The following is a 25,473-nucleotide window of genomic DNA, read 5'->3' as shown; positions in this document are numbered from 1 at the left end:
CAAATGTTCTCATAATACCTATATGATGCTTTTATAAAAGGATTATTTTATTTTTTTTAATGATTGCAATTCGATCTACATTTTATTCTGATTAAACGATAACTTGTAGGGGATTTCTGCACCTACAAGTTATCAACCAAAAAAGTTCTGTATTTCTCGCACACAATCTACCGGAACAAATATCATCTTGCGGCTTTTCTCTGAACTTAAAAACGAACAATGAAATATTGCCTAAATCAAGGGGATTATATTTATTGCTGTTCGAAAAACAAAATGCAGTTTAAGCCAAATTAATAGTTTCCACAATTGCCATAAAATTTGTTCGTTTAGTGTATGCTTTTAACTTTTTTAGTTAATTCATTTTCATTCAATTTTCTAAAAAGTGCTGTAGTATTCCCGTTATTAAAAAATGTGTCGTTAAGATATTAACCCATAAACCATTAAAACAGTTTACAGACGGACATCACTAAAAAGCAATACTATTCAAATTAAATAAAAATTTGAAAGGCCACTTTTCGTCTGTAAAATTTCCTACAATTGATAACAAGTTTAAACACGTTGTGACGCCTAGTTTGGTTTATTTGGTTACTCTTGTCGTGAATTTTCTTATGTCAAAATTCAAATTATTTCTATTTTAGTGGTTTACGGGTTATCTCAACAACTTTTACTAAAACCGACAGTATTAGCTAATTTAAAGGTAATTTATGATAACTTATTTAACAAGCCAAACAAATCAAATTTTTATTCGAATTTTTACATGGTAAATTCTTTTACGTTATCCCAAGCAAAATTTTTCTTGTAAGAGGTTTTTGGTAAAAGACTTCTTACTAGAAAAAAACTAGAAAGAAGATGTCATTTAAAATAAATCTGATTGCAAATGCATATTAATTATCCTTTTTTTTTTTTTTTTTGCCATGGCAATAATATTTTTGCAATTATACTTTTAACATCGTTTTACAATAATCTACTTTTAAATAGATATGTACTTAAGAATTATGTTTTCATAAAAACCTGTTGCAAAATTAAAGTTAAAAAGTTTTATCAACAAAAAATTAATTTAATTTTGCAGTACTCAATCGTGTGACTTTCACGGTTATACTCGATAGTCTATAATTAAAAACTTAAATGAATATTAACCACGTGATAAAACTTAAAAGGATATTACCCGCATGATAAAACTTGTTAAAAAGTATATAAATCAGCGTAAATTTAAGTAAAGCCAAAAAAAAAAAAAATGATCTGTAAACTTGTTATCTCTTTGTTTTTTGTATTCAATGAAGTAGTAAAAGGAGGTTTTATTCCAAGATCATTGTATGAATTGAAACCAAAAGAAACATTGTATAAAAGGGCAGCAGAAAATTTTTGTGTAGATAAAAACATGATGAATTTCAATGGTGACTATCTTCAGTTGTGCGTTAACGGTTACATTATCACACTTATTGATACAAGTATGAAATATTTTTATTATAAATTCTATATTATCTTTTTTAAAAGAGTTTTTTTTACAAAGATCAAATTCTAAATCTAAACTTTGATCTTAAACTCCATAAATTTGGTCTTCGGGGATTTCCATAAGTTTTGGTCTTCTACGGGCATTTACATAAATTTGTTTTTCTACGGGCATTTACATAAATTTGGTCTTCTAGAGCATTTCCAAAAAGTCACGCACGGAAACTCAAATATGTATTACCTATTGTGTTCATAATAATAAAACTGGCAATTTCCAACGTACTCTAATTTTATTCTAATCTATATAGTTATTTTGTAAACAAAGATAACATTAGTAATGTTGTCAAAGTAATAAATTAAGTTTGAAGCGAAATCACGCACGTAACAGAAAAACGCAGATTTTAGTTACTAAATAAGTTGCTATAATAATAATAAAATAAAACTTTAATTCCTCAGAAAATACAAGTTTCAGCAGTATTATAATTTTTTTTAAACTATTCTTTATTAAAGATTTATTATTAAAGATTTCCTGAAAGTTACAGGATTGCAATATCTATCATAGAGTCACAACAATTGTTTAAATTCAGTTCGTTTATGGTCGCGCACAGAAGTTGCGAGTTTGTCGATTTTATGTAGTTAATTTTATGAAAATAAATTGCTTGTAATGATTAAATAGGAACTTCTACTATGGTAACTATGGTAACTTTTGACTTTTAAATTGATTTTTATTAGAATATTTCAAGGAAGTATTGGTACATTCATTTAACAAGGGTATCTATACTTCCCTAAAATATTGTACTAAAAATCTAATTAAAAATCAAAAGTTACATCCATAGCAGAAGTTTTTATTAAATTATATAAATTAATTTCTTTAAAGATGTCTTTTAAAATTAGCATTAATTAATAACTTTTAAAAATTAAATTGCTAATGAGTATTTCAAGTGAAATATTATATCTCTACAACTCATATTTAATGAAATTTTTTTGATATTTCTAGTTAGAGTATAGCGTTTAGAAAATCATTGTATAATTTTTAAACTAGTGCGACGTTAACACACACACGCACACACACACATACACAAAGAACATAAAAATTATACACATAGAAAAATATTTAATCACCGTTTTTTAGCTATCTTTTTTGTAACGATAAATAATAATTCGAAAGTTAAGCAGTGAGAAAAAACTCTTAATTTATAATTATCAAAAAAATAATTAGGTTTCAACTTTTTGATTTTCTTAGTTATTTTTTTCATATAACGTTGATATATTGAATATAATATTATACTTTATTAATACATTGAATATAATATTATTCTAAACTAAATATTTTATTGATATATTGAATGTAATATTGACTAAATTCTATTTAACGTTCATTTATGTAATATTACTTTTTGATATGCTATAATATTCATAATATTACTGACAAACATTGAAAACAAAGTTGGTAACAGCTGCATTTTAACGAAACATAACAACCTACTTTGAAATACCAATAATTATTGTAAAAAAAACAAACAACAACAACAAATATTTAATAAATATAACAGTTGCAATATATACAACCATAATAAATATAAAAAAAACAAAACAAACAACAACAACAAATATTTAATAAATATAATAGTTGCAATATACACAACCATAATAAATATAAAAAAACAACAACCAATAATTGAATAAAAAATAAACAAAATACTAATAGTTTTACAAATTACTTAACAGAAAAACTTTAAATAAACATTTGCATACAAGAATAACGAAAATAAAAAAAATAAAATAAAAGAATGACGTGTTTAAAGTTAATTTGCAATATTGAAAAAATGAAATAAAATACAAAGAAGTTGAATCATAGAAGGGAAAGTTGAAATAAAAACATTATGGAAAAAAAGATAAGAAATAAATAACAAAGAAAAGAACAAATGACAATTATTACTTATAAAATTTTTACTTTTGTTGAGTAGCTAATAAAGCTTAAGGAGTTTAACGTTTTAAGAAACCAACAAGGGATAATTGCAACGTTACTATTGTTTAACACACCTGGTGCTAACGTTAAACTGACAATAAGTCAGTCATATTCTAATCATAACACTACGTTGGACCTATATAAGGCCTACAATTTAATAATAATAATATCCCAATTTATAGTAAAAAATACCCAATTTTAATGATGGCCCTAATAGCAGTTATCTATTTTCAAATGCATCAACGCAAGCCCACCTATAATAGTTAGTTATCCCAACATTAATAAATCCAAAATATAACTAAATTAGGCTGCTCGGAAACCTTCACAATGTTAAAATAATTTTTCTTACCTTTTTTGCCATATAATTTTAATTTCATACATTTTTTGTGATTTTTTTTTGTACAAGTGTCTTTTTACTCTTAAACTTTAGCTTTATTTTGCCTTGAAAAAAAATCACATTTGTCATTTATCACAACTTAAATTGTAAAAAAAAAAAATTTGTAAAAAATACATCTTTAATTGTCTTAATTTACTCATTAATTATAATTTATTAAGCAATTGAATTAATCCAAGAAGACCCCGAATAAGCTGAAGAAAATTTTCTAAAATGTGAAGATAATAAAATGCAGTATTTTTGTTGAGTAAATAAATAATTTTTAAGCAATAGAAGTCAGATCGGAAAATGATACGCTTGGTTGTTTCGGAAACGTTTGGTATTGATTATAAACGTTTTATTAAAATACTCGACATTAAATATATATTTGTTGTTATAAACTTTCTTAGAACCCATTTATTAAAAAAAAATTTTGTTTTCATGATTTATCATAGTTTATATTCTTACTTATTGTTGTTTGTAGTTATTTCGTTAATTTTGTTTTTGTTGTACCATTTTTTTATTTAGAATCGCTGCTAAATTTAAAAACTCTTTATTTACTTACTACTCGTTAATTGTATTTCAAGTTTTTTTCCAACTCAAACAAACAATTTTTTTATGAACTTTTAGGACTTTGACTTTAATCCATCTGATTTGAATCAAAGTTTTTTTGGTTTTCGTTTGCAGTTCCATTTAAAAAATTTATTTTTCATATAAGATAACAAAATTATAAAGAAACATTTAGAAAAACTTCATATTTTTTTAAAAATTTAACAAAATATTTTACAAAGTTTAGACCCACAGTAGCTGTTCTACATACTTGTTATTTATACTTGGCAAGTATATATATTTATACTTGGCAATTTATAAAGAATTTTATTAGTCATTCTTAGAGAACATTTTTTGCACACAGTGTTTATAAATTTATCATTCAAGTTTTTTGGAACCAAGTTGTTTTTGTATTTATAACATAAAAAGTTAATGTTGATAAATAATAATTTAATACATTCTTAGTATTTATATGTCTCTTATTAATGTGTGGACGAAGAAATAATGAAGAAGGCGTGCATTTCCCGCTCTTCTGCGATGGTAAGACGGTATTTCTTCTTAGAAGCTCGGGGAGCACCTTAACAACTACAAAAAAAAAAAGAAAAAAGTCTTGAACTACACAAGCGATTATTTTGTTAGAAACTTATTTTGTTTTTTAAAAGTTATGTTGATGAAGTACTAACTATGAAATTTAGAAAGAGTCATTAAAAAAATGTATTAAATTAAAATAAATAAGTTCCAGACAATATTGTATATAGACATACTTGCTATATTAAACACAATTAATTAAATAAAAGCATAAGAACCTAGCTTATGTTTAATGAAGAACATAATTTATTTGGGAAGAAGAACATAATTTATGCGGAAAGAAGAACTCAGTTTATGTGGAAGGAAGAACATAATTTACGTGGAAAGAAGAAAAAAAATTTATGTTGAAAAAAGAAAATAACTTATGTAATAAGTAGAAAATAATGTGGAAAGAAGAAAATTTCATCTATTTCATTATAATATTAGCCATTTTTTTGCCCGGTTTAAAATTTAAAAAAATTTTCACAATAGCAATAGCATTAAAGATAACATTTTCATCACAAAAATATGAAAACGAATGTTAAAGGTACCATTTTGCGTTAAAATTATCCGTATTAAACATCAAAAACATTTTGCCAAACTCCAAACTTTATCAAAATCATTCGAATGTAAACACATTATGTAATAGATCTTTTAAATTAACGGAAGAAAAGTGAATCACAATCAAGTTTGAGACTAAAGATGAAAAAAATTTCACGTAATAAGAAATATACCGTATTGTATAAATGCATCTTAGCTTTGAAGTAAAACTTCAATGTTTCAAGGTAGACGTGTTTTAGAAAATTAAAAAACAAATATACGACACGCAATTAAGGTGACTGCGTGTGTTGTACCATGATCATAACATTTAAAATTTGTTATGTAGAACCTTACTTGTAATACTTAACACTTGTGTAAACAATCGTATGTAGTCATAACATGCGGAGAATTATCAAAGATGCCTCTGGGTAATTATCAAAAATGCCTCTGGGTAATTTTTGTAAAGGTGTCTCTGGGTATCAAAATCAGTACTCTTGCTTAACTCCTAATTGTTTTGTTTCCATCGAATGAATTGGTATTTGTAAACAAATTGTTTAAAAATACCAACTCTTCTATATAAATTACACAGCCGCGTCATTGGCATTATTTTAGTATAAGCATTATCCGTACCTTAGCGGTATGGAAAACCTGGTTTACAGCACACGCAAAGTCATTGCTTCATGATAAATGCTACTATTTCTCTTGAGATTTAGAAGACATCACAACAAGCAGAACATGCTCAAAAATCATAATAGTCACATAAAAATGGTCAAAGAGTCACAAGGTGATAATCATATCATGATCATCATGGTCAAAGAGTCACAAGGTGGTAGTCACATCATGATCATTACAACTCTAAGCCGTTTCATTTCAAAACTAAAAGAAATAATCAAAATATTGTAAGCATAGAGGACTTCTTCAAGAGCTATTTTATTAAAGGTCATTAAAGTAGTGTTAGGTCCAACATTGTTTTACTATATATCAACGATTTAAAGGCTACTGTTAACAAACTTGATTGCTCTTAAAAGCTTCATACCAATTATATCAAGTTATATAGTTCATTTTGCTCTTGATAACGTTATACTTTGGTCAAAAACATGGCAACCACCTATTTCTAACAGCATATGTTAAATTAATAGGATTGTACATGTTTTATTGAAAAAATATATTAACTTTAACTATAAGTTAGAAGATCATACTTTAGCTTGGTCTTCTAATCTAAAAGATGTTGGTGAAACTCTGTTTTCTCAATTTAACTATAAAAAAATATTTAAAACTTTATCCATGCAGCTAATACCAGAGCATACCTTATTTTAAAATGTATTGTTAACTCATAAAGGGAGTTAAGAATGTTTGATAAAAAAAATCCTGCACCAAGGCAATTTAACCTACTATAGTTTTAGTCGCTTGATTTGGAGTTGCTTGAAGTATTGCGATCAAAACATGATTTATCAACTGGCTTCAAAATTCTGCATAACTTGGTCTTAATTGATAAACCTATGATCTTTTTTATTGACAACAAATAAAGGACATGTCGACTAGATATTTGTAAATATTATGTATGTATGTATGTATATGTAGGTTTCTCTTACCGAAGCTATATGGCGTTGACTGCATCCCAATAGGTACAGCGACGTGACAAAAACGTGAATTTCACGTATTTTTGGCACGTGACATTTAGGTAACTTTTTGGTCCCCATGAAATGACCAATTCACGCGATTTATGGACGTATTTTTCACGTTACTTTTGGCACAATATATAAGTGATTTTATGGTCCCGACGAACTGTCCAAAAGGCGTGCTTTTTACGTTAATTTTGGCAAGTAATATCTAAGCAATAATTTTGCTTTATAATTACAAAGCGTTTGGATTCGTGTAAAGAAAAAAAACTCATCGTCTAGGAAATATTTAATACGTATTTTAATACGTATTAAATATTTCCTAATTTATTACATGGTTTCATTAGTCAGTATATTATTTCTTGACGTAAACATTTTGAATTTGTAATAAAAGCTAAAATATCCTCCTTATGTCCAATAAGTAATAAGTACAAAGCCATAGATCCGCAACTTACGAGGAGCGTGCTTCAATCCACAAAGAGTACACTCCAAACTTAATCTAACGAATCAGTCGATTTATTCTCCCATAAAAGCACACTTCAAACATAATCTAACGAATCAGTCGATATTTTCTCCTATAAGAGCACTCATCAAACTTTATCTAATGAATCAGATTTAGCTAAAAAGAAACAAATAAAATCTTAAACAATAATATGATTATTTAATAACTATCTTAACTCACAAACTTTTAAAACAAATCTTACTTGGTGAGTCGCCAACTATTTTGGCAACAAGACTTTCTAGTGTTGCTATTTGTTTTCTTTTATCTAAATCATTAAATAAGTTTAAGAAAACAATACTACATACAATGTAAAAAAATAAAAGTCATTTGCGTTCTAATTTTATATTCTGATTGCTAAAAAATAAATGAGGATTTAATAAAAAAAGATATAACAAAAAAGTTGAGAGACAATAAAAAAAAAAAGTACAAAATAAAAAACGCAAGTTTAAAAATGTTTTGTTTATTTATATATATCTATATCTAATATCTATCTATAGATATATCTATATCTCTCTCTATATAAAGTTAATAAATGATGCGCGTGATTAGAAAAAGACCCTGTACTCACCTTATTTGATAACATCAGATTAAATAATTTGTTTTCTTTGTTTTCCATCTTCTTATATGTGCATCTGTTTCTGCATTACCTTGTTCATACATAAACTCACTAGATGCAAAGTTGACAGCCCACAAAGTTATTTTAAATGAGCTATCTACAAAGTTTTGAACAACATTAAATGTCATTTTAGAATGCACACAGTAAAATTGAAACAATTTATAAAAATGTAATAGTTACCACATAACCACACAACATTGTAGTAGGGATTTTATATCATGTTTTTCCTTACCCATCGTGAGATTTTCACCTTGAGGCTCCTTTTGCTGCGGAAACATTCACCACGGCTTAGGAGCCTCATATACCCCCCAGCAAACATGACAACGTTGAATCAACATTGAAAACCGGTCGCAAAAGATGTTGCGGAAACGTTGACAATGTAATCGATTTTGCAAAGATATGTAACGTTGTTTAATAGACGTTGATTAAACGTTATTGCGTAACGTTGAAAAAACGTTACTAAATGAAGTTACAAAAGCATCGCAACTAAACGTTGAAAAAGCGTTAAATAAAAAGCGTTAAATAAACGTCGCAACTTAGCGTTGAAAAAACGTTACCTAAATAGCGTTGCATATACGCTGTTAAAGTAGTCTATTTTGCAAGAATTTGCAACGTTGTTAGTAAAACTTCGATTTAACGTGACTCAAAGACGTCAAGTAAAGGTTGAAATATAACGTTGAATCGACGCTTAAATGCGCTGTATGAAATATCGCAAAATAATATTAAACGTGACTATAATATATATTGAATTGGCAAATAAAACTAAATTGTAAGTTGAACTCTGCCCTTGCAATATTTCCAAAATCAATTTTTAATACAAACAGTAATATACAATGATAAATATGAAAAAGATTAACATATACAATTTATAGATATATATATATATATATAAATATAAATATTTTCTTTAAAATTTATGTGTGTGAGTGTTTGCATATATATTTATGCAATATATAAAAATTTAATTAACAGGTTATCGTATCGATAGGCCAGGATATCATTGAGATACAGAATCTAAATCAAAAAACAAAACTTGTACCATTAGTAGTCTGAAAGCAAATGTAAAAAAATTTTTTTATTAAATTAGAATAATTATTATTAGATTTAAAAAGTAAATATATATACAAATATATATATACATATATATATATATATATATACATATATATATATATATATATACATATATATATATATATATATATATATATATATAACTTATTTACATATATAACTTATAATTATAGGTTCAGGTATCACTCCATTGACTAGTTTTTAACTATATGAGTGACACCTAACCTTATTTATGTGAGTTTATAAATATTATTGTAAATATTCATATTTTATAGTTAAATAAATGGATTATTATTATTATATATAAAATATATAGATAAATAAATTACACAAGTATATATATATATAAATTATATATATATATATATATATATATATATATATATATATATATATATATATAGAAATTATATATATATATATATAAAATATATATATATATATATATATATATATATATATATATATTTATATATATATATATACATATTTATTTAATTATTATGCAGTAAACTCCCGGTTATTCAAAATGGCACTTATTAAAATTGTCTGCTTATTCAAAGCAATTTTTATTTCCTGTGAATTTTCTTTAACAAACTCATGCAAATGCTGTTATGCAGAAATGCAGTTATTCGAACCTGCAGTTGTTCAAAATTTCGGTTATTCGAAACAATTTTTGCTCCCCTTGAAGATAAAAAAACACATTTAAGGAACAAAAAATAAATAATAAATGGACTATATTTTCAATGAACTGTAAAATATTTATTATTTTACAAGGATAATACTGAAGTAGCACCAAATTCCAAGGGTCTTTTTCTTTTTTACTTTCTACTTTTATTAAAATTTTAAAGAAACTTAAAGTAGGTCATTTTAAAGAGCATATTCAGTTATTCGAGTTTCAGGTTATTCAAAATAAATTCTTATACCCCTTGGAGGTTCGAATAACCGGGAGTTTACTGCGTATATATATATATATATATGTATATATATATATATATATATATATATATATATATTTATATATATGTATATATATATATATATTTTTATACAAAAATTTATTTATATATATATATATATATATACAAAATTATATAATTTTGTATAAGTATATATATATATATATATATATATATATATATATATATATATATATATATATATATATATGTATATATATATATATATATATATAATATATATATATATATATATATATATATATATGTATGTATATATATATATATATTTATATACAAAAATAATTTTGTATATATATGTATATATATATATATAAAATTATATAATTTTGTGTATATATATATATATATATATATATATATATATATATATATATATATTTATATATATATATTTATATACAAAATTATATAATTTTGTATATACATATATATATACAAAATTATATAATTTTGTATATATATATATATGTATATATATATATATATATATATATATATATATATATATATATATATATATATATATATATATATATATATATATATATATATATATATATATATATATATATACAAAAATATTTACGTCAGAATCTATATAACTGCAAAAGTTTTAATTTTTTTTCTAAATTTGATTCCAGAGAGAACTCTATTAAATGAACTTTGCTAACTTACAGTTTTTCTGTCTAAAATAAATTTGACAAAAGTAAGAAACATCTACATTTTTATTATGAAATATAATGCTTTGTCAATAACTATTTACTTAAAAGTATTAACATCAAAAATATTTTGTTAAAGTTATTAACAATAAGCATTTTAAACTATATCTTTTCGAATTTATTTTTAGAAAAAGTTAAAATAATAATAATGGTTTATCATCAAAGTTATTCATTGGACATCAGATCTCGGTCACTTTTGATCGAAAAAAGCGCCTAACCTACAAGCAATGTGATAAAAAATATCAAATATCAGTAAGTTGTGTTAGGAAGATGTGTATAAAGTATGAAACAACTGGTTCTGCTGAAAATCAGAAAAGACTTTAACAATAACCAATATCCTAATTGCACTGACAAAAAAAAAATTCAACAATAACCTAAAAGCAGATTGTTGAAAATCTTTGGGAAGATTTTCAACAATCTGCCTTCAATCTATTTAAAGATTTTTTTATTAATTATGTAAATGACAGGGAAGTTGTATAATGATTGGCTTTCAAAAAATTTATGTCAATCCGTTTAAAAATTGATCGCAAATTTTTTTTTCACCATGACAACGACCCTAAATACACATGCAAAGCGACACAACAGTTCCTCAAAAAAAAGTAAAGCTAACATCCTTAAATGGCCGCCACAAAGTCCAGACCTTAACCCTGTTAAAAACATATATGGGCAATTTTGAAATCTAAAATAATTGTAAAATAGCTCATTTCATTTAAAAGAGTTACTTTCACAATGATTTAAAAAAAATTATAAATATTTTTTTTCTTGATTACAATCAAATTTAAAAAAAACATACAATTTTTGAAGTTATGTAGATTCCAACGTAAATAATTTTGTTTTTATTATTAGAGTTCTGAATTTATTAAAAATATTAATGCTATACATGTATATATATATATATATATATATACATATATATATATATATATATATATATATATATATATATATATATATATATATATATATATATATATATATATATATATATATATATATATATATATATATATATATGTATATATATATATATATATACATATATATATATATACATATATATATATATACATATATATATATATATATATATATTTATATATATGTATATACATATATATATATATATTTATATATACATTTATATAAGTATAGACATATATATTTTATGGAAGTCAAATTTTACTATTAAAAATAGTCACAATTCCATACATAAATTAACTAAATTAAACTTACTTGAATAGTTGTAACTATAAACCATCAATTTAAATCATATAATGTACTTTGTTCATAAGATGGAAACCAGTTAAAATCATATCATTCCTCTATCTTTGATCCACCAGAACTTTACTAAATAAACTTACACCTAAAATCAAATTATCACATGTCAAAAAAATTTAAACAGTATTATTAAAATCAGATATGACTAATAATTAATATTAAGTTTTATTTATTCTTCACCATATAAAAAGTTAAATGCAAAGAGAAACACAATCATTCACTAACATAATTACTTTCATTCTTTTTGGAGTCCTCTGTAGTTGTAAAATTAAATCCTTCGCCTACTCTTTATCTAATAATAGATACTTATAAGTAATTATTTAGTAAAACAAATATAAACAAAAATGTAAAAATTAAAATGTAGACCCAGTGCAAACAGATTACGATATATATCTTAGCAATCATAATACAATAAACAGATTCAAAATTTTACTTATCCCAAAATAAAAATAAGACTTATTAGATGTTTATTTGATATAGTACTTCACCATTAATATAAAACTATAACAGTTTTTTTATTCATATAAAACAATTAAAATAGCAATGAGTACTGTAAAATTTAATGACCTCCAGTAACTTTAAATTTTTTAACTCTAAGCTTGTTCCATGAATAATCAATTGGAAAACTATTATAGGCAGCTTTCATTGCATGAACACCAGTTGATAAAAATAACCAACCATCTTCTACCCAACAACATAGAGCAACTGCCTCTGCTTCGATCTGTTTTTAAAATAAACAACTTAAGCCAAAGATTGTGAAGTCATTGAAATAGATCATCTAAAAAAAGGCATCATTTGTTTTATTTACATATATATATAAATATATATAATTTTATATATATATATATATATATATATATATATATATATATATATATATATATTATATATATATATATATATATATATATATATATATATATATACTTATTTTTTTTTATATATATATATATATATATAAAATATATATATATATATATATATATATATATATATATATACATTTATAAACAAAAATATATGTTTATATGTATATATATATATATATATATATATATATATATATATATATATATATATATACATATACACACATATATAAACTTATATATATATATATAATGTATGTATATATATGTATATATACATATATATATATTCAAATATATATATATATACATTTATAAACAAATATATACATTTATATGTATATATATATATATATATATATATATATATATATATATATATAATGTATGTATATATATGTATATATTTACATATATATATATAAATATATATATATATATATATATATATATATATATATATATATATATGTATATATATATGTATATATAAAATATATATATTTCTGATATATATATATATATATATATATATATATATATATATATATATATATATATATATATATATGTATTCATAATTACATGCATTAATACATTATATTAAAATAAATAAAAATACATATCAAAGGTATGTGATAAATAATAAATATTAGAAATATATATACAACATTAACTCTAAAATTAGGACTAGAAATATAAACATAATATATACATATATAATATGTATATATTTCTTTTATATATATTCATAAATTTACCCATATATATATGCATAAATACATATTATTAAAATAAATAAAAATATATGATAAAGAATAAATGTTAGAAATAAATATAAAACACCAACTCTATAATTAGGACTTAATCCTTTTCCTATTAAAATTAAAAGTTTTTCAAAAAAATGGAAATAAAGTTTCTTATCCAAACTTGTTTTTATATAAAAAAAACTTAATAATGCATACTTTTATTATTGGTCGAAGATTTTATACTGACTATTTGCTTAATAATTAGGGTAAGGTGTTTAAAGTTTTTCAAATAAATAAAAAAATTAGTCTGTGAACAGACTAAATTTTGTCTGACTTATTATATTTTATTAATTTTGATATTACTTAAAACATCTGAATCTTATTAAAATTAAGTGCTATTTGTAACTTAGAAATAACATATTTATTACAACTTTGCAATTCATTAAAATGGTCATTTTAAAATAAATAAATCATCAACAAAAATAACCTGAATAAACCAAATATACTCTGAGATTAATGTATATTATATACAATTTGATGCAAAATCTAAAAGTTTTAAATTAGCCGCAATAAAAAGAAGTTATAAAACATAACTTTATCAAAATATTTTTTTTATACCATCTGCATGCATTCTATCAAGTTTTCATTGCCTTTTCTTTACGGCAAATTATTTTTGTAATGGCTAGTTAATGAGACAATATTTCTCAATGTGTCACTTCCTCAACGTTGTCAAAACAACGTTTAATTAACGTTGGCAAAATAACACTTTTTCAACGTTTTTTAACTACCACATTTTCAACGTTGGTATATGTAACGTTGAATAAGCGTTGTTTTATAAATAGCTTAAGGGGTCGTCCATAAAGTACGTACGCCAAAAATTTTGAAATTTGACCCCCCCCCTCCCCCTGTTGCCATGCGTACTTTTATGTCCCCACCCCCCCTTAAAAGTACGTACGTTTCACAAATACCCCCCCCACCACAAATATCCCCCCCCACCCCTTTTTTTTTTTTTTTCCTAATTAAAAAGTTTAATTAAAAAAAAAAAAGACGGAGGGTACCTTAGATACTTTATACTACCCCAAAGCTTTTTGCTTACGCATTTTAAATACGTCTTTAAGTATAAATGCAAATAATAATTTAAATAAATTTAAAATTTTCAATTGAAAGTGGGTATTTGGGCGAAAGGTTTATGCGGCGGCAACAGTCCGCGGAGATCCAGGTTCGATTTTCGGTGAAATCTAGGAAAACTTTTATTGTTTTTTTAACGAATCAAATGTAAATAAACGATACTTAAGGTGGACGTTTTTTTCAGGCACCCCTCTTTAGTAAGTAAAAAACGAGTCTAAGGTGAGATCAGTAATATTGAAAACAAAGGGTAAAACTCAGTGGGAGGGAGCAACAGCAAATTTTGTGCCCTTTTGCTATTTTAAGAAGCTTTTTATTTTAGCAAAACCTAGCGGTTTTTGAGACGACATTGACACGTTTTTTTTGGGGTGTCTCCGTCCCATCAACCACGGCCCTCAGGTCTTACTCAGGGCCAGTATATAAGGGCGGGCATGTGTGCATGGGCCCCCTCAGGATTTTTTGATGTTTTGATTTTTGATGATAGAACACTTTCACACAACGTGCAAACTTAAGTTTGTTAATATGCCAAATGAGGTGGCCTTGCAAAAAATTTGGATGGCGGAGGCCATCCAAATTTTTTTCCAAATCTAAAAGTTATAACCATGCAAAATTTACACCCCTCTCATTTTGGGGGTCGGGAGGGTAAGCGTTTTAAGGCTTTTTGTTCACAGGCCTCCGCCATCCCGATATTTTGCAAGGCCTCCTCATTTGGCATAGGTATAAACAAACTTAAGTTATGAGTTTGCACGATGTGTGAAAGTGTCCTATCTGGAACATCAAAAAATTCTGAGGGCGCCCATACATGTGTGTGCATAGAGGAAAACTATACCCTCTACTTCATATACCATACATCTTTTTATGTTGGCAAACTAGAATCTTTAGTCAGAATGTAACTTTTCTATTGATTAGCTGGTTAATTGTGATAAATTAGAAAATCGAAGTACGTACTTTTAAATTGAACCCCCCCCCCCCCCCCTCCCATACGCTTTCGTACGCTTTTTGAAGACCCCCCCCTCCCCCTATGAGCGTACGTACTTTATGGACGACCCCTAAATACGTTGAAAAAGCAGCTAATGTCTAACGTTGATAAACGTTCAACTTTGCGACGTTTTTACAGTGATTATTTGCGTACTTTTATTCAACGTCGAATAAACGCGGTTTTTTGAGAAGATAATATAAAATGATATTTATACGCTTATTCAACGTTGAAAATGTGACGTTTAAAAAGCGGTTTATTTTTAACGTTGATGAAGCATAGATTTTGAATCGTCTTTAAAATGGCTTTTTGCGTAAGTTGATTCCACGTTGAATAAACGTCTTTTTTTGAGAAGCTAAATTACGTTGCAATTTCAACGCTTATTCAACGTTTAAATTTACCGCGATTTAGTATACAATAACAAACATTGATTCAACGTTGAAAGCGCGTTGCTTTTGTGACTGTAACGCTTTTTCTACGCTGCGACCGGTTTTCAACGTTGATTCAACGCTGACATGTTTGCTGGGCCACTAATTATATATAATATATTAAGTATAAAACTAAAAATATGTATAATAAAGTATTGACAAATTAGGTCACCAATAAATACCGAGTGCTGAAAATTCAACTCAGAATCAAGTTGCATTTTCCGACAAGATATGAACTAAATTAAATTAAGAGAGGGAAAAGTGAATTTTCTCAAACTTTAAAAGTTAAAAGGTTATTGGGTCTTACTACAGAATGATATTCCTAGACAATAACATAACAATACCATTGGGTCTTCCTAGTCAATAATATTCTATGCAGAACTTATCATTTTTCATGTAGCTTAATAAATTTAATATTAAATAAGTTATAATAACTTATTTATTATTTAATTGTTTACATTCACAAATTTGACAGTCTAAAATAATATATAATAGGGTAGAAAAAAAGAGTATACCTTGTACTAGGGTTTATCTTTTGCATGTTTCAATATGAGAATTATCTATCATAACGTTACACGATTTTGAACTAAGTTTTGTACTATATTTATTAAAACTAAAATGATAAAACTTAGATATAAGATAATTTATGTTTAGATAAAATATTATATATGTGACATTTTATTTTTGTCAAAAATGCATTGTGACGATATAAGATATCTTATACCCTGATGAACCACAATGCAAAATAATTATATTACTATAAAAGTAAAATAAAAAGTAATTACATTAATGAATATATAAACTACATATTTCATATAATCATTATATTTAAAAAATCCGGAAAATTGTTTGCGGAAAATATCCTGAAAAAATTCAGAATATTTTTCCCTTCATTTTTCTCTTAATTTTGCATTCAGCCAAGTTGTTTCTCAATTTTTTAAAAACTTTTCTTAATTTTTGTAAGAATGATGACTAAAACGACAAAAAAACAAATAGATGACAATAATGTATACTTTAACTTGTATATATGGAAAACTTTTCGGATATTTAGAAAAAAATAAATTTCAGAAAAATTTTCGGTATTCTGGGAAAATCCTAAATAAGATAATCCCTGAAACTAAATTATAAAAAAATAGAAAACAAAAAAAAGAATATCTTTCCAAGTTTCTAATCATAGGTTTTCATTGTGAATAAAAAAAGTTTCAAATTATACGATGTTTTGGCAACGTAACTTTCATGTTAGGTTCAAACTTAAATAATAATATGATTGTTAAATAATTATCTTAAATCCCAAATTTTTAACACAAATCTTACATGGTGAGTTGCCAACTGTTTTGGCAACAAGATTTTATGGTATTGCTTTTTCTTATATTTAAATCATGAAACAATTTTTAAAATAGCAATGCTATATAGAATACGAACAAATAAACAAATAAAATATTGCAATTAGCCAAACTTGAGAGAAACTTCCTTTACATATTGGAAAGTCGTTAACATTGAAAGATAAGTATAATGCAGTTTTAAATACAATAGCATCATAATCATCTTTTTGTGGGGAAAACATTGAACAAATCCGTGTTAATAACTTGTTTTATATTGTACATAATAACAATAGTAATAAAAGTCATGTAACATATATATATATATATATATATATATATATATATATATATATATATATATATATATATATAATAATAACTTCATAAATATAATTCAAATATATATATAAATCATATAATATTTAAATAATATAAAAAAATGAAATAAATATGTATTAAACTTTTTTAACAAGTAAAGTAAGAGATCAAGATTTCATATACAAAAAGATAATGTATTTAATAATAATATATACATATATCAATAATAAATAACATAACACATTTATTGATTGATATTATTTGGATAAATTCTTTAACCTTGTTGATAAAAGCTAAATAAAGGAAGAAAATCTATTTTTGGTTTTTTTCTAAACGACTCTTGAGCAATAATAACATTTTTGCTCACAAATTTAATATCAATAAATAATGATATTATTGCTGACAAATTTAATATCATAATAAGTAAGCTACATGGACAAAATATAAGTTCTAGCAGAACTTATTCTTGATTCTTGAGCAATAATAATGTCTGTAGAACTTCTGCATACATTATTAATGTATGCAGAAGTTCTACAGACATTATTATTGCTCAATTTTTTAAATTTAAAATAAAAAGTATTTTAAAAAATTTCAAAATCATATAAAAAATATTTTTTAATTATATTATATATGTGTATTTCTTTTCTATATGTGAATACATATTATTTACGGAATGTTAGTAGCTCGGTGAACTATTTATCGTATATATAAGAAAAAGACAATTATATTTATTAATAATTATTATTATATGTCTTTTTCTTGTATATATAATAAATAGTTTTTTTTATAAATATACAAATAATTACCGAGTCACAGCATGGAATTATACTTTCAAAGCACAAGATTTGTGAGCTTGTAAAGTTTAAATATTTTTTTGAATTTATAGATTTTAATTTTAGTTGTCTTGTTTTATTGATGCATATCGACAGCCTAAAGCAAAAGTGACCTGAGCCTACACCCTGAGATAATCGCAAATTTCTACACTTTGAGATAATCAAAAATTTCTACACTTTGAGATAACTACAAATTTTTACACTTAGAGATAATAACGAATTTATCTTATAAAATACTATTGAAGTTTAAATCATTCACTAACATTTTGCTGATAAAATAGTGGTAGTGACAAATACTATCAATTGGGAAAAATAACCGGGCTGCAGCAACAGAGGTATTTTCCTGCGTTTGTCACTATGACTTAATTTCATTTATCTCCATTCATCTTAATTTATGGCAATATTAGATCAATATCTACGTGAACTCAATGTATGCTAACTTTTAGAATATTTTGATACAATTTATGTTGCTTATAAGGTTGCTTAATAATGTGAGATTGCTTTATAAATAACTGCCGAAAATATTAAAAAATGATAGCTTAACTGCTTATTTAGCTGTTTAGGATTGTTAGGATTTAGCTGTCTAATAAAAGATAAAGAAAAGATAAGTTTAAACTGAAATTTAATAATGTTAAAAATTTCATTTAAGATCTATTAAGTACATTAAAAATTTTTTAATTAAGTTTATTATAAAAAAACAATACTGTGAAAATAATTTCAGATCTTTTTTGTTTGTCCAGATATATTTTTTTTGAAACTGTATTTAACATTTTCCGGTGTCTTATCCAAGTCGTCGGTATAAAAAGCGTCATTGCCTGGCTGATCAGCATGGCTCAATGTAAAGTACGATTCATAATCGAATAAAAGTCACAATTTCCATAATGCTGTAAAACTTGACTGCATCTGGATCCAGCTAGCTTTTTTTGTTGTTTTATGGTTTTTTAATTAGTTAATTGATGTTAGTACGCATTTTTAACAATTTTTTAACATACAGTTAAGAGCATCTAAAGTTTCTAGTGGCTGCTCTTTGAAAACGTCCTGATTTATGATTGAACATATTTTTTAGTTTTCTAATTTTACTTTTTGTTACAATTTTTCAGGACGACCAGTGGCAATTTTTCTTTTTAATGTACCAGTTTCTTAAACTTGCATGATCCAACGATATATACTCCATTTTGAGGCTAAAGGTCCAATGAAACCTTTGTAACTTCATTTAATTCTATATCAGGATTCTGAACAATGAATTTGTACAATTTGTTTTTTACAGTCTTGTACTTTTCCATTTCCTGTAATTTGGAAAAATAGAAAAGTAGTAAAATATTTTATTAAACTTATAAAATACAAAGAGCTTTATTTTAAATAATTTACAATAAATATAGAGTGTGCAATAATAAAACTATATGCACTTTTGTATTTGTGCATAAAATTAGTTATCACACGTTATTTTATCATTTAATAAATATGATAGCGATGCTTAGTTACCTTAAGGTAACTAAGCATCGCTATCATATTTATTAATTAACAATGCAATTGCATTGTTTATATTGAACTCGTTTGTGGCTTGATAGCTCATTTGGTTAGAGTGCTAAACAAACTGTTAAAACCCGGCAGTTATGCAATGTCAGTTCAAATCCAGTGACCATCAACTCAGCGCTTGAGTAGTAATTCAGAACGCAAATATGTTGTTTATAAGAGAGCTAATTTAAATTAGTCTTTATGACTATTTGTGGCTACTCCAATCCTACGCCAACAATATCTCCGGATGTAAGAGAATTGTATAACAAAATATAACATATTTTGTATTACAAAATATAACATCATATTCAATAATATAAGATAAAGCTACTTATTATTAACATTTGTTATAATGGATAAACGCAGATTTAATTAGCTCATATATTCTTAAATTTATATTTGTATTTAAGGAGAAGCTCACCAAAAAATCTTATGAATCTTAAATAAAATTTATATATTTATATATATATATATATATATATATATATATATATATATATATATATATATATATATATATATATATATATATATATATATATAAATATATAAATTCAACATTCACCAGTAACGGGTGATGCGGAAGTTATCAGATAAAATAAAAACGTCTATAACTTATTTATAAATAAAAAAACAAACTACTATTATATTTTTTTTAAATAAAGCATTTATCTTTTAATAAAAATATATTATTTTTTATATGAAAAAACACCACCATCTGCAATTGATCTCAATTTCGCTCTGACTCCTTTCATATGCGACTGTAAAAAGTTTAAATCAATTTCTTGTAGTTTTAGTTTAATGCGATCATTCAAAACTTGCTCTGTTGAAGCTTGCCAATCTCCCTCGTAAACCTTCTGTTACGTAATGTCCCCAAAAATTTTCAATTGGTCGAGCTTGAGGCACATTTGGGGGATTGGATTCTTTATCATCGTAATAGACATATTGGTCCATCCAATTTAGAGAATCTTTAGAATAATGAAAACTTGCTAAGTCTGGTTAAAATAAACAGTTTAAGTCTCCATGATACTTGTGAATAAATGGAAGAAGTCTTTTTTCTAAACATTCATTAATATAGATTGATTAATTGATCGCTACACCCTTGGAAGTGCGAAACAATGGCTCGGACATACCACGGTCAGATATGGCTATCCACATTAACAATTTTTTTGAAAATTTCCTTTTCCTATAAAACGAACACTTTCTGGGCATGTCTTTTTGTTGTTTGTGTAGTATCCAGAATTTCCAGGCATGTTGTCCCCTGGAAAACAAAAGTATTTTTCGTCATCGATGACTAGAAGCGATTTTGTGTTATAGAGTTGGCTAACTAGTTTCCTGCTTCTTTTATTTGCCTTTATTTGTTGTTCTATAGTGTATTTTGAAGTCTTTTCACGTTTTCTATATTTAATATTCCTTTTTTTTAACTGACGACCAATTGTCGATTGATTTACACCGAATTTAATACCTGTTTTTCTCTGACTGACCCCTTTTCGATTGTTGACAAGTCTCGTTAATTCGGCTTTCTATTCTCTTGTCCAGAATGTCGGACGACCAGGGTGCTTTCTATCAGAAAACGATTGAACAGTTTCAAGTCTTTATAGGTTATCATATATTGTACTTCGAGCAAATACTTCTTTTTCAAAATGATTTATGATTTTTTTTTTTTATATTAGGTTTATTTACAAAAACCATTTTTAGTCGCTTTCGAAAAGATTCTCGTTCAGTTGCATTTAACCTCATTTTAAATAATTGTGCTTCAAACAATAAAGTTTATATTATATTGAACGTTTATGCCTACGCATAAAACCACAAAAACTAATTATTATGCTCAAATAATGAAATTAGGATTTGTCCGATAACTTCCGCATCACCCGTTATTCTCACACCATTTGAAGCAAAGCATCCCTAAACCATGATTAAGCCACCTCCTTGCTTGACAGTTTTTTTAAGATTTCTCTCTAAGAGTGCATCAAAAGGTCCGCGCCAAACTCTTTGTCGTTTTTTAAAGCCAATTTTTGAAATTTACTCTCATCGGACCATGACACTGAGTTCCAAAATGCCTCACCCTTGTTGATATGCAGTTTTGCAAACGCTAAACGTTTTTTTTATTTATAACACTAATGAGGGGTCTACTTTTCTGAAGACGTTTTATTAAACCACTTGAATTAAGTCTTCTCTGTACAGTTCGACTTGAAACATTTAATTTACGATTTTCAACAATCTGTCTTGTGATTATTTTTGAAATTTTTTTTGCTATCCGTGCAATTAGCTTATCAGTTCTTGTTGAAGTCATAGCTGGGCAACCACATCTTTTCTGATTTTCAACAGGACCAGTTGTTTCATACTTTATACACATCTTTCTAACACCACTTATTGATATTTGATATTTTTCAGCACATTGCTTGTAGGTTAGGCCTTTTTTTCGATCAGAAATGGCTCGAGATCTGATGTCGAAAGAATAATTGTGACAAACCATTATTATTAGTTTTACTTTTTCCAAAATGAAATTCCGAAAATTATAGTTTAAAATGCTTATTTTTAATAACTTTAACAAAATATTTTTAATAATAATCATTTTTAATAAATAGTTATTGACAAAACATTATATTTCATAATAAAAACTCAGATGTTTCTTACTTTTGTCACATTTATTTTGGGCAAAAAAATTTTAAGATTGCTAATTTCATTTAATAGAGTTACTTTTGCAATGAGTTAAAAAGAGTTATAAATATATTTGTTTTTCTTTGAAATTAAATTAAAAAAAAACAACATAAAATTATTTCAGTTATGTAGATCCTGACGTAAATAATTTTGTTTTTATTGTTTGATTGTCGATTATATCAACAATGTAACTTAATTTTGTCCGCGATATATATATATATATATATATATATATATATATATATATATATATATAGACAGGGCTAGCGCGACTTGGTGTCACGTGTAAGGAAGGGGGTGGAAGGGATGCCATATGACTTTTGCCGACTAAAAACCTTCTTCATAAAGCTTACTCCATCTGTAGTAAACCTCAATTGAATAACGAAATAAATTTTATAACTGATATAAAAACTGGGTACTATAAAAAATTGAGGAACATTAGACACCAATTTCATCAAAAAATAAAAAATAAAAACAATTCCATCAGAATGCAATAATTTTCCTGTAGTGTTTCTACCATGGGCACCATGCCTTTCACCAAAACTTCAAAAAATATTCCGATGGGCAGGATACAGAGCTATCTTTAAATCAAACCAAAGTTTAAGATCTTTATTAACATTAAAAAACAAAATTAAAACTACTTAGTAACAGTCAGCCTGTAACCTATATAATAAAGTGCAACTGTTCCAAAGTTTAAGTAGCTAAAACAAAAGTGCAGGTAAATACACGAATGTATCAACATCAGAGGTGCATTGACGAAAAGAAACCTTATCAATCTGCATTAGCATTTCATAAAACCTTTGAAGAGAAGATATTATTTGGGAAAAAAACAAGATTATTAAGGGTGGAAAATAAAAAGTTTAAAAGAAAAATAAGCTTATGATGCATATATAGTCATCTTCATAGTATTTATTTACAGAACTTTTTCGTATTAAGATATGACCTGAGAAGGTATAAGACCAAAGTTTTATCATCTACCCCGTTAATGACATTTACATATATAAAAAAATCAATCAAAAATAATAAAAATTGTAGCCTCAGATAAGTATTTACAAATACTTATATTAAAAAATATTTTGAATTTAAAAATTAAAATTAAAAAAAAAAACTAAACTTATCCTTTGTTATCATGTTATCATTGGTAAATAGGTTTCTTATGCACTAAATAAATTAAAAATTTTAATGTTTGTATTATTTAGTTTATTATATTGTTGTTTAGAAATAAACGTTCCTGGCTGGTGTTCATCTGGATGGTATTCAAAATGCGAACAAAACGGCAACTTTTATTTTGTCTGCAAAGATGGACAAAGGAAAGTTTATGAAACAACGTCTCAAGGCCTTATTAGATTAAATAACATATATGCGTTCAACCCAGAATTTCTGTCTTATATAAAGTGGTATTAATAAACATATTGTAGTTACATGTTTTATGGTAAAATATATATTAAATGGTAAAATTTGTTCTACCAATATATGTTAAACTTTTGCAAAACGATGTAACAATTTTTAATAAGCCTATTTTTAGTGGTTGGGTTAATTAACTTAGTTAAATATCGTATTATAATTAACTTATATATAAACCTTACTTTCAACGTGTAAAGGTGTCGATAAAACCCCGTGAGCATCCTAAAATTTGGAAAATTTAAACTTTTAATTTAAAATTGTAAACTTGTAAACTTATAACAAATGTCCAATGCCGACTGAGACGTTAAACCACCCCACCACGCTGCCAACGTCATGCTATATTTTTTCAGGCAAAATATATACCATGTGTATAAGTTAAGTTAAGGCAAATAATACCATGTGTTTAAGTTATAGAAAAATGCACTTTCGACTGTTTTACACTTGAATGTTAGAAACGCATAACTCAATAAACAACAAAAATAAAGTGGGTCGTTGTTGTAATCAAAAAGAGCAACAGTGATAAAATAGAAAAAAGTGAGTGAGATAAGTGATTTAACAGTAAAATTAAACAATGAATCAAAAAAGTGAAAATTAACAGTGAAAAAAGATATAAACTAACGTAAAATAAGGCGCCAACTTACTCCAATTATTTATGTCTGTTCGGCTTTCTCTCTTGATTCTATTTAAAATCTGGAGACTAATTAATTCAAAAAAAAATGATAAGGATACCATACCAAGAAAATGAGGTAAACATAAAAACCACTAAAGAAAATAATGCTGCCTTCTGCTCCAAGTAAACATTTCAGCAAACATTGAAACATAACATAGTGAAAATTAATTAACGTTGTAGTTTGCAGACTGCTACGTAAAGTAACTTGTCTTATTTTAAATTTGGTAGCTCCGAACACTTAATGAAATAATAGATTTCAAATAAAGTTAATCATAAATTTCTAAATGCTATTTTTATATAACTATAGTTCATTATATTTAAAGGTATTAAACAAATATTAAAGCACACACTTTAATAAAATTCTT

The 25,473-nt window shown here is 25.3% G+C and overlaps 2 long non-coding RNA genes across 2 annotated transcripts; one reads left to right on the top strand and one right to left on the bottom strand.

Annotated features, from left to right (window-relative positions):
- The first annotated feature begins 1,246 nt into the window (after positions 1-1,246).
- LOC100207080 (uncharacterized) lies at positions 1,247-24,494 on the top strand. The gene is made up of 2 exons (XR_010641357.1): positions 1,247-1,448; positions 24,254-24,494. It is a non-coding gene; the product is annotated as an uncharacterized LOC100207080 (long non-coding RNA).
- On the bottom strand, positions 8,974-14,688 carry LOC136086476 (uncharacterized). The gene is made up of 5 exons (XR_010641356.1): positions 14,475-14,688; positions 12,806-13,016; positions 12,464-12,530; positions 12,194-12,323; positions 8,974-9,198 (listed from the first exon to the last, which is right to left on the bottom strand). It is a non-coding gene; the product is annotated as an uncharacterized LOC136086476 (long non-coding RNA).
- Positions 24,495-25,473: the final 979 nt, after the last annotated feature.

The sequence above is a fragment of the Hydra vulgaris genome, chromosome 10, assembly GCF_038396675.1.
Source record: "Hydra vulgaris chromosome 10, alternate assembly HydraT2T_AEP".
Classification (NCBI taxonomy): Eukaryota; Metazoa; Cnidaria; class Hydrozoa; order Anthoathecata; family Hydridae; genus Hydra; species Hydra vulgaris.
Note: the sequence above shows the minus strand (reverse complement) of the source record. Positions and strands in the feature narration are given on the sequence as shown.